We start from the raw sequence: 9630 nt of genomic DNA, 5'->3' as shown, positions 1-9630 counted from the left end.
AATGCTGCTGTGGGGCAGCGCTTTCCCTGATACTCACTCGTATGCTGATTAAACCCTGACTGACTGCGACATCGCAGCAAACAGCAGTAGGCTGGCAGAGAGCAGCCCAAAAGGGCCAGTACAACAAACCAGGCAGGACTCAGTTTCTCAGGAGCAGCTGGGACTCAGAGGAAAAAGACATACTTAAGAGAAAAGTTCCTGCAGCAAAACCATGGAGGAAAACGGATCATAAAGCAAACACGGCCCTATGCTTAAAGGGATCAGCGTGGGGAGGGGGCATTCAACAGCAGCCACATCAGCTGACAGGAGAGCAGCATGCCACACTAATTGGCTAGTGCTAATGAGGAGCTAAAGCCCCCTCCATCCCCCTACTCAATTCACGCCTGACAGGCCCTGAATGCATCTGAGCCAGGGCAGAACGGGCTGCACGGCTTTTGGGTGAGCACGTGTCCCGGCTCGGGGCTGCCTGCCCATCTGCGTGCTCTGCTTTTGGTGGGTCCCACTGCCACCTGCCACCCTGGGCTACCGAAAAGGTCACCTTGTGATGGGCTGGGGGGGCTGCCAGGGAGTGAGTTAGTCAGGGATGCCAGCAGGAGGTTTGGGGACGACGGGGAGGCTCAGGGCTGTGGGCATGGCCGGGTGTGTGGCACCCACACCTTGCGGCTCCCTCCCTCTCACACACCGTGACCCAGCCTTGGCTGGTGCCCAGGTTTTCACCCAACACTGATGTCCGCGGCGGCCCTGCAAGATTTCAAATTTAAAAATACCCTTTTCGTATAGCCCCTGCTGACCGCTTCCCGCTCCGGCAGCTACTACTGGAGATACTAGAGACGGGGTAAACAGGAAACGTTTTCCACACATCCCGTTTCACTCCTGCGGCTCCGCTGCCGAGGCCAGGGCGGTCCCGCTCCGTGCTGGGCTCTGCGTGCCCGTGGAGGTGTGGGTGGTCGAAGTCCCAGCCGTGCACCGTGACCTGCCTCCATCCTGAGGGCAGAGGACACGGGACAGACGGCGTTAGGGCCGAGCGGTGGTTGCTGCAACTGATACAATTTGGGTCCGGGGTTTTCCCCAAAGTTCACGGGCTTAAGGTTTGGAGGACATGGGGAGGAAAGTGAGGATGTTGGAAGTGAAGGCTCTGCACCTTGCAGGATTGAGCCTGTGTGTCTGCTGAGGGTGGAGAAAGCTGTGGTCAGCTCTGGACCTGAGCTTCCAGTGTCCAGCATCTCAGATCTGAAAAGAGCATCCAGTGCTGCCTCTTCTTGCAAAGTCCATGCAAGTCCTATAACTTTCCATAAGAAGCTGCTGCCTAAAGCTCAGCTGAGTGTTGAGCACAAAAATGGATGGAGATGGACACTCCCGACAGGTCAATATCCCATGCACACACAAAACCACACAGCGTTTCATGCCCAGCCGAGCACAAACACACGGTTGTGCCTGGAAGAGATTCCTCTGGACAGATGCACTCGCAGGGAGTCCCTCAGCCAGCGACGCTCACAGAAAGCAGGGCTCAGTATAAAGTCACCTATTGCTGGGGAGGATGATGGGCAGCAGAAAACAGCCTTTAAAAACCTGTCTGCCAAGGAAAACAAGTGGGGTCTTTCTTTAGCCATGCATTTGTATAAATAAACACAGGAATATTTTGCACCTCCCAGGGGACTTGCCCAGAGTAATTTTTTGCTGAATAAGGGTGGGAGTAATCCTCTGCTCGCCGTAAGCCTGCGCACAATCGCCCTGCACTGCCCAAAGCAGGAGGACCCAGGCGTGTGTGGCACAAGCTGGGGACATGGATGACATCTGTGTCCCCAGGGGACATGGCTCCAGAGGAGATGACGTGTCCCCAGACCCGCGCCATGCTGTCTGCCAGGACAGGAGGAAAGCATACAGGCTGCCATGGGGGTGTCGCTGCCCACAGCAGACGCCTGGCAGCCATGGGGCACTCTCTTGGTGGCCTGATCCTGTCCTCTGAGAGAATCAAGAAAGAATTACCACCTCCACAGCCCTTGTGTTTCAAAATGTCTCCGTTCCTAGTGTAAAGTCTGCATCAGTTTTCAAATTCTACTTAAAAATTGTACTGTTCTACCTTTGCCTACCCAGAACCCAGGTCATACATACACATATATTAAATTTGAGATCACAATCAGCTTTGCACTGGGACGGCCTTGAAAATTACAGAGCTGGGGCCGTTGTTTCCGTGCCCCTCTCTGCTGCCCGGCGCTGAAGACGCCATCTTCGCTGGGTAATGTCCTGCAGGTTTAGTGGCCCAAAGTGCCCATACCTCGCTCTTTGCCAACACAGGGACAGTGTGACGAGAGTGACAAGGCATTCAACAAACTGACTTGCCACTGCATTTTAACCCAAATTGCCGGGGGTCGCAAATACCCCAGGACATGCTCCACTGGCACCTAACACCAACGTGGCCCCCTCTTGAGAAGATGGCTGCCAGTCCCGTCATGCCTGGCATGGGCTGTGAGGGAGGCTCTGGTGCTGTGGGGGTCCTCACCGACCCCCTACCTGTCCCCTCTGAGGGGTAATAAGGGGTGACTGTGAAGGGGGCTGCCAAAATGTGCCCCATGCCAGTGAAGCGGGAGGGCAGGGGGCAGCAGCCATCTTAGGCCTGGTGTGAGGTGCGGGCGGTGAGCCCAGCCGGGTGGCCCTCTCCCTCCCTGTGTCCCTGGGGATACACGGCTGCCTCCTCTCCATTTCGGCACCCCGTGGCCGTCCCTGGTGGGCACGGTGTGGGGGTGCCGCCCCGCGGCCCCTCTCCCCCTCCGGGCTCGGGGCGGCCGTGTTTGTTCTCCTCGTGGCGCCCGTTATCAGCGCGCAACACACACAGGAAGTCCTGTCTGGGATTGTCCATCCCCAGCCTGATTTATACAGGAAGAAAAGCATAAAAAGCCGCCCTTCCACCTCAGCAGCCACCTCCTGCCTGTGCGCGGCCGGCGGCCGGCCATGCCGGGGGTACGAGGCGGGTGTCCAGGCCAGCCAGAGCTGGGGTGGCCAGGCGGGGATGGTCGCCGGGAGCCATGGGGGAGCACGGCAGCGGGCCTGCTCCTGGCGCGGCGGGGGACGGCGGGGCACCACAGGTACCGTACGAGCCCGTGGCCATCACCACGGTGGGGATGAGGTGGATGGGACGGGATGGGGAGCTGGCACTGGGGGCAATGGGAGTGTGTCCTCATGTCCCCATGGGCTTGGGGTGGGCTTTTTGCCCCAGCGATGGTGGAGGTGATGGTGGGAGCCTCAGGGGCTGGTGGAACACGCAGCGCTGGGAAAGGGCTGCCAGAGCAAAGGAGAAGTTTTTAAAGCATCCTTCGGGCTGGTCCCAGTGAAGCCTCTGTTGTCAGCCACACACGTGCTGAGCCAAGGAGCTTCTCCAGCGCTGGTTCACTCAGAGCAGAGCCCAACCCACAGCACTATTATTTTTAATTCACCCCACTGGCACTCGGGCTGTTTTTCAGGAGCGGAGAACTCAGACGGTAAATTTTACATTCTGTGCACATAGAGAAAAGGCTGTGAACACTTGCACAAATACCTGCGAGGTAGCTGGAAATTCTTAGCAAACCTCTTTTCTTTCCATAACTCATTTTCTTTCTCCACCCGCCTGCTCTCTGAACACCTCTGACACCATGTCACGCTCTCCATCCTTCCTCCTGTTCTCCCCCATCTCTCCCCTTGGCGCAGGTGGGAGTGAGCGGCACCACTGTGATTCTTGGCGAATCTGATTTCAGACGGCTTCGTGGCACAATTTGGCCCCCATCACGGGCAGGACGGTGCTGCAGGCAGGGACTGTCCCTGCTCTCACGCAGACCTGAGGCTTGCACAGGCTGAGCCTGCACCCAGCTGGAGTTTCCATGCCAGGAGCTCAGCAAAGCCTCTCACGTTTATAACCGTGGAGCTGGGTGATTTGCATGCTATCTGTTTTCAGTTACCTGCGTCCTGCCGTCCCAATCTGTGGCATTGCACACTGCAGGCAGGAGGCTTTCAGAGAGGCACCTGGGGTATTTTGGGGATAAAAGGCTGGCTGTGGTTAGGAGCAGCTGGGATACCCAGGCGCTGGCTGGCTGTATGGGAGTATGGAGCAGGACCATGCCAGTGAACGGCTCTCAGTTCAAACAACCTTTTTCCCAGGCTCTGACATTCACGGAATCGATTCACTGGGCAGAGAATCAAACATAAAAAGAAATAATAAGGGTTTGTCAGTGATAAAATTAATTTAAAAGCGGATTGGGAAGCTCTGCTACCGCTTGGGAATCTGTGTGAGACAGAAGCCCAGATGCGGTGGCTGCACCCTGAGCCTCCCCGAAAATCCCCCTCTCCTCTGGGCAGCAGCAGACAACAGTCTGCTCTGGCAGATTTGGAATGTTATTCCCTGTGATCCAGCATTCATTCTGCCAATTGAGTTAGTCCCCCTTTATGCTGTTAAATTACCAGCTCCGAACAAGTTTCCCTAGAGGTAAGGAAGAGAAATTGAATCTGGGCTGCAGGCTCATTTGAGCCATTTCCCAGACTCTACTGCTGCAGATGGGGCTGGCTCTGGGGAGACAGATTTACAAACTGCAACAAATTAGAGTAAACGAACCTGACTCACAGTCACACCAGCAGCAGAAGGGCATGGTGAAACACAAGGGAAGATTTAACTTGAGGTTTCAGATGAGACAGAGAAAGAAAAGGAAAGCAAAGGGTCTCTGCGAGCAGGAGAGGATGATCAGAAATGTTATTTCACTCTCCGTTCTCTCTTCCGAAGTGAATGCTTGGATTCCTGTCCTGCCCACGGCCTGGAAGGTGACTGCAGAGAGGAGCTCCCCTTAGTGCAGGTGTCTGGAGCTGGGGACTTTATCCTGAGAGAGAAGGATAATCAGAGCTAAAACCAGTCCTGTGCAACATGCTACTATGCTGAGCTGCTCCCTGGGGTGGCTGTGACGAGGGGACCGAGCCGTGCAGGCAGCTCACAGCTATTCCCACCACTCTAACCGTGTGTGTGCTCCTCGGGGAGTGATTCACTGGGAAAACGCAGAGGGGAACGGTGGGGTTGGGGTGGGGGGGCATTCCCTGCTGACTAATGCCACTTTTTGTCAGGGAGATTTCACAGAAAGCTGCGAAATTCAGTTTATTCCTGGGAGAGATGAATCATTTCCCAGCTTTTGCGCAGCAGCCATTACTACCTCCTCTAAATGAAAATAAGAACTCATCTGTGTGCACATAAGAGAAAATAAACCTGGCTACAGGATGTTGCCCTGTTCACATGCTTGTTTTTTGCACAGCTCCAGCCGGGCTGCTGTTATGTCTCTATGGTCGCCCTAAGTTATAACATAACAGTCTGAGACACTTAATGATGGCAAAGTCCTTACTCAGGCCAAAAAAAACCCCAACAATTTGTGGGAATCAGATCTCAGCCATAATGCACATAGTGCTGGGCGACTGGTGACGACAGACCAAGAGCTATGGGCCAAGTACTTTTCTTGGTTTGACCTGCTTTGATCCCACTGACATCAATGGACGCCTCTAGATTTCCACCGAGATAACTGCTCCGCAGCTGACGCAACCGCCAACAATATGGGACATAATAGAATAGTGGGAGGTCGTTTTCCTGACAGAGCTCTGCAGAAGGGGGGCTGCTCCGAAGCCTCAACTTAAGTGTAAAGTTTACAAACAGCCTTATGAAAAGCCTGAGCAGAGGAATTTGTCCTAAAACAGGAAAAGCCATTCCCCCTTTTTTTTCAGAAGGACCAAAAATTCCTATGGCTTTAGCAAGTGCTTCCAGTTCGGCACAAGACCCCTGCGGAGGCCAGCGAGAGCCCATTGTACACAGCAGGTTTGGGGTCAGCTGTGGCCTGTAGGAGCTGAGAAGTTTTGCATCTGTATGTGTGTCACTCCTCTGTCTGTCTGTCCCCCCATCCGTCTGCCTCCATCTGCCACTTTGGCACCTCTGGTCCTGGTTTGGGGAAGCTTTTGGACATGTCCCATTTACTGTGGTGGGCTGTAAGCACTCCTCTCTTAGGAGGGGGTTCCTGGTGTTGGACTTCAGTGCTCATCTCCTATTAATTCTCCTCTGTTAATCATTCCTTTTTCACGCCTGCAGAGCCATAGCAAAGTTGAGATCCCCCCACCCCAGCCCCTCTGAGCCCACCTATCGCAGAGGGGACCGGCTGGAAGCCCAGCCCACCCCTCCAGCCCTCCATCCACCAGGGATGCTCTCAGGGTGATGCTGGATCTGGTGCTGGTGCTGGGGTGAGTGTGTTGTGCTTGGCAGCTCAGTGGGACTCAGCTCCCCTAGGAAATGGTGGGTGAAGATCTCACCTCAGATGCCAGCCCTGGTGCCCAGCCTGAGACCTGCTCCGGGCCAGCCCTCAGCGTGCCTCGTAGCTCACACTGGTGGTAAAACCAGTGGGAGACAAGGAGATTTCGACATTGTTAAATCTAAGAGGGAGGTTGGGCAGAAACATTTCTTTCTTGGCCCGGAGACAAGCATTAATATTAGATGTCGTGGGAGTACGCTTCTAGAGCGCAAGGGAGAGAGCTTTGGAGGAAACATGTAAAACACCGGCCCAGGGAGGACTTCAAATTCAGCCAGATTTGCAGTTGGGAGCCAAAATCCCTGACTGCCTTTGTCAGAAGCTCATCACGCCAATATGAACAGAGCCAACAGATCCGATCTTCCCCCACTCTGAACTGGCATCACTCCTCTGCTTTCAAGGGAACTTTGCCAGGCAGTGTCCTGGGGGATTTCCTCCCAACATAATGAATATTAGCATATAAGACACTGAACCCTCCCTAAGAGTGGAGGATTAAATGCTCTTTTAGTGGGTTATATGCAGTTCTTAAGCAGCTGACATGGGTACTTGCTTGAGCAAAGATTTGACCCAGTAAATGGAACTGAAAAGCAAACATTTTGCAATTAAAATACTCACAGAATTTTAAAATGCTGCAGAGCACTTAGGGACTAATTGTCTGATGGCTGAGAAGGCTCTAATGGAGACCCTGAGCGGTGGCGTGCTTTGTCCTGCACTGGGTGGCATTGTCCCACAAGGACCTGAGAGCTGAGTGATGCTGGATGTCAACAAGTCCATCCCCTTTCTCACCATCAGATTTACATTGGGTTGCCCGGGCAATCTTTGCCCATAAATGAGCGTGTGTGTGTGCTGAAGATGGTAAAATCTGAGATGGGATCACCCATCAGTGTAAGGGAACTTGGATGCACCCAGGAGAGTGCCAGTGGGAACAGGGCACCCCATTATCTTGGGTTCTTGGAAAATCCCAGCCCTGGGATTTTCTGGAACTGCTGGAGGGGCTGGCTCAGTGCTCAGTGAAGCCCTGGTGCGGTGTTAGGTGGAACCAGGGCTTCTGCTCTGCTCTTCCCTTGCTCATATCCCTGCCTGCTCACCCCCAAAGGGTGCCAAGGCACCGTGGGTCTTCCTGGCCTTTCCCACCAGGGTGACTGCAAGGTGACCTACACCATGGGCTCATGTGAGCGAGGGGAGGACCAGGACCCATAGGATGCTCCTAAAATACGCGCTGTGCAGCCTGCCCTGCCCAGGAGGGAAGGGACGGGGCTCCTTGTGCTCTGTTGCCGGTGTCGCGGTGCCCAGCGAGGCTTTTTGGTGTGAGCTCAGTGCCAATGGCAGACACAGGTACCCTCTGGCCAGGATCCGGCGTCCATCCTCCACCCCACCCCACAAGGAACATCCAGGGAGCCCCACACCTGGTCCATCGTGGGCAAGAGCTGGGTCATGGATCTCTGCCTGCACGACAAGGGGAGTGTAACGACGGGCTTTTTCTCTCCTGACAGTAAGAAACCAAGATGCTCCATAAGGAAAGGATCCCTGCCCAGGACAAATGACGGAGCACCACGAATAAGGTGAGCGTCTCGGCCGCGAAATTAGATCCTGTGCTTTCAGTATGGCCCAATGGAGAAGTTTTCCATTGGCTTCCAAATGCATTTTGCAACTAGTAGAGAGGTTGAGTATCGGGCTCTGTTCATCTCCCCCACACACACCAGAAAAAAACAGTAACACTCTCTGCATAATAAGATAATTACTGTCCCTTCAAGACTCTTGGGGAAAGTTGCCTGTGCTTTGTGCTTATGAGATTAAATGAGCTGAAATCATTCCCCAGAGGTAGGCTGGATCCAGGCAGCACAAGTGAACCTGTTCATGCCGTATGAGATGCTGCGTAACGTGGAGCTCCACTTCCACCAGCATCAGCGAGCCTTCCCCTCGCTGCCAGGAGGGATCCCATCTCCTGTGCATTCCCTCCACCCCGGCAACGGAGCTCCATCTTCACCCACACATCCCAGAGCTGATTCCCCTCTGCTCTGCTCCCTGCCCCAGGGAGGGTCTCACCCAAGCAGTGTATGCTCCTTTCATGCAAGCCCACCCGAGACCCCCACGCCAGCAGATCTTGCACCCATCGGCTTCCCCAGAGGGTGCAGCACAACCAGAGACAGCTCCAGTTCAATCAGCAGCCTCAGCGTATCCATGAGGAAGCGCAGGGGACGGGCCAGTGATCTCAGTTGCTCTTTTTGGAGCCATTATTGTTTAACTGGTAAATATTTCCTTTAAATGCCTACATGCTTTCAAAAAAAAAAAAATTAAATTGCAAAGCTTAATGGGAACAAATATTCCCAGGGGGTTGTATCCTGCCTTTCATTTGCACATCAGACCCCTGCTATCTCTAAGGCTGGTTCTGTGCACGGGCAGGCGCCTAAGTCATTTGAAAAACAATAAGCCTCTGTGCTCTAATTTCCCCGAGAAAAATGTAGACAAAACAAGTGGCAGTTTTGGCACAAACCGAACTGCAGAATTTGCTTTGATAAATCACCGGGTGTTTAACCCGAGAAGCCTGCAGGCAGCTGGGGGATCAGCCTGCCTGCTCTGTCCCGGGGCAGGTGTTGGGAAGCTGGGGGAGATGTGCCCTGTGTGTGTCCCCATGTGGAATTTGGGCATCTCTCTGGATCCATGGCTCCATGGCTGAGGGGGTGTCCAAGGAATCCTTTAAGCATCATTTAGGGCTCGCTGGAAACCGGCCTCACTGTCCTGGCAGTTCATCACCTGCTTCTGGAGGACTTTGCTGCTCTAACGAGCTCAGGTGGATTAACGAGGCACGGTGGGAGGCTGTGGACCCGGGTTAGGTGTCTAACCTAGAGAAAGATGATGTCTCCTTTTATAATTATATCTCCTTTTGGGGAGTGCAGAACCAGCCACAGTATTTTTTAGCCAAGAGAGATAAATTTGCCCTGGTCACTGCACTGGTGATGGACCATTTCACCTGGGAGTCTGCTCCCGATTGACACCAGGGCAGGGATCCTCCATCGGGGCTGGAGGGGCAGCATCATGTGGGACAGGACAATAACACCAGCATGTCCCCCCCGGGACCAGGCTCCTCCAGGGGGTCCTGCCCTGTCCCTGCATGTCCCACCCGGGCTGAGCTTCTAAGGGGGGTTCCTGCCGTGTCCCTGCATTGCCTACCCCGCCAAGGACCAGGCTTCTCCTGGGGTCCTGCCCTGTCCCCCCATGTCCCACCCGGGCTGGGGGTCCTGCCGTGTCCCCGCATTTCCCGCTTCCCCCACACCCCCCCACAAGGACCAAGGTTCTCCTGGGGTCCTGCCCTGTCCATGCATGTCCCACCCGGGCT

The 9630-nt window shown here is 54.5% G+C and overlaps 1 protein-coding gene across 2 annotated transcripts in view; it reads left to right on the top strand.

Annotated features, from left to right (window-relative positions):
* The first annotated feature begins 2915 nt into the window (after positions 1 to 2915).
* The window catches only part of EGFL7 (EGF-like-domain, multiple 7), a 24343-nt gene continuing 17628 nt past the window's right edge, over positions 2916 to 9630 (top strand). Inside the window, exons 1-2 of one of the 2 annotated variants that reach the window (XM_014943076.1) lie at positions 2916 to 3083; positions 7787 to 7855. The gene's annotated coding sequence lies outside the window, so the exon portion shown is untranslated. The remainder of the gene's footprint in view (positions 3084 to 7786; positions 7856 to 9630) is intronic. The other variant, XM_014943077.1, reaches the window with a different exon arrangement.

The sequence above is a fragment of the Calidris pugnax genome, unplaced genomic scaffold (genome assembly GCF_001431845.1).
Source record: "Calidris pugnax isolate Ruff unplaced genomic scaffold, ASM143184v1 scaffold102, whole genome shotgun sequence".
In the NCBI taxonomy this organism is placed as follows: domain Eukaryota; kingdom Metazoa; phylum Chordata; class Aves; order Charadriiformes; family Scolopacidae; genus Calidris; species Calidris pugnax.
The sequence above is the reverse complement of the archived record's forward strand: the minus strand, read 5'-3'. Positions and strand labels throughout refer to the sequence as shown.